The 1,055-nt window shown below is 45.5% G+C and overlaps 1 pseudogene; it reads left to right on the forward strand.

Moving 5' to 3' along the window:
* Positions 1-680, forward strand: part of LOC119587302 — a 1,282-nt pseudogene extending 602 nt beyond the window's left edge.
* The last annotated feature ends 375 nt before the right edge of the window (positions 681-1,055 follow it).

The following is a 1,055-nucleotide window of genomic DNA, read 5'->3' on the forward strand; positions in this document are numbered from 1 at the left end:
ATCTGGATATGGAGGAGGAGGAGGATGCAATGAGGGAGAGGTTCTTCATATTGATGGCTCCTGTGTCGTTCCTATAATCTCACGCAACGTATGTCTATGACGCTCCCGAACAGCAGGAAGAAAGCGGTCCACCGCCAACTATTCCTCCACCAAGAATCGACCACAACATCCTATTCGTCCGCGTTCCTGAGAAGGGACCAGCGCCTGAACCAATCATCGTTCCTCCACCAAGGCAACAGAGCGTGGTGTACGTCCTGAACAAGGACGATGGAGGAGGAGGACAGCAAGTGATCGAAGTGACAGCTCCTCCACCGTCCAACCCTGAGGTTTACTTCGTCAACTATGCTGAAGGAGATAACCCTCAGCTGCCCATTGGAGTTGATCTGCAGACTGCTCTCCAAGCGGCTGCCAACAGCGGAGGACAAGTCATCGGCGGAGGCGGAGGAGCAGGCGGATTTGGCAGTGGTTCTGGCGGCGGATTCGGCAGCGGTTCCGGAGGCGGATTTGGTGGTGGTTCCGGTGGCGGATTTGGCAGTGGTTCTGGCGGCGGATTCGGCAGCGGTTCCGGAGGCGGATTTGGTGGTGGTTCCGCTGGTAGATTTGGTGGTGGTTCCGCTGGTTACGGCCTTGGTGGTAGCTACAGTCCTACAGCACCTTCAAATGCCTATTCTACGCCATAGATATTTGAATCATGTTATATATTGGCGTCATTTTAATGTATAAATATCTTTTAATGTCAAAGTTGTTGTATGATATAAACAAGTTTTAAAGATGAATTATTTTACCTCTAAGACTAAAAAATAATGAATATGATCATCTGTTTATATGTACACAATATATATAAATGATTCGTTTCAGACAGGCAAAACAGGCAATGCTCAATACAGTCACTTTTACTGGTCTATTTTTTTTTCTAAAGTCTATAATGAAACACCGATATACATCATTTCAATAGTACCAGATCACAATATTTATACATTAAAAGGATGATATAATAGTTTTCATCATATAGTAAGTAGCATTTATCATAACATAGCATCACTGCTGGCGATGAA

The sequence above is a fragment of the Penaeus monodon genome, chromosome 22, assembly GCF_015228065.2.
Source record: "Penaeus monodon isolate SGIC_2016 chromosome 22, NSTDA_Pmon_1, whole genome shotgun sequence".
NCBI lineage: Eukaryota > Metazoa > Arthropoda > Malacostraca > Decapoda > Penaeidae > Penaeus > Penaeus monodon.